Here is a 298-nt window from a genome sequence, read left to right as displayed (position 1 = left end):
TGGTGAATAACATCATATTTTATTCCATCAATTTGTGTTTTAGGGTGGAAAAAAGTTCTGATTTTCATTTTCTCCCTTTATAGTCTAAGCATCATTTCAGATTTCCTTCAGCCTCCTCATTTTTATGACTGTAGTGGATCATTACTTGAGGTAATGAGGTTATGATCTCATCAGTCTTCTGTGCCAGCGTCATATGTGACTTTGGGGGAGAAGGGGAACGGAAACAAATCTGAGAGTCTGATATTTTCCTGTGTTTAAGCCAAATGTTAACTATGACTTTCCAGATAGGCGAAAGTCT

The sequence above is a fragment of the Gekko japonicus genome, unplaced genomic scaffold (genome assembly GCF_001447785.1).
Source record: "Gekko japonicus isolate JY-2015 unplaced genomic scaffold, Gekko_japonicus_V1.1 scaffold1462, whole genome shotgun sequence".
Lineage (NCBI taxonomy): Eukaryota > Metazoa > Chordata > Lepidosauria > Squamata > Gekkonidae > Gekko > Gekko japonicus.
Note: the sequence above shows the minus strand (reverse complement) of the source record.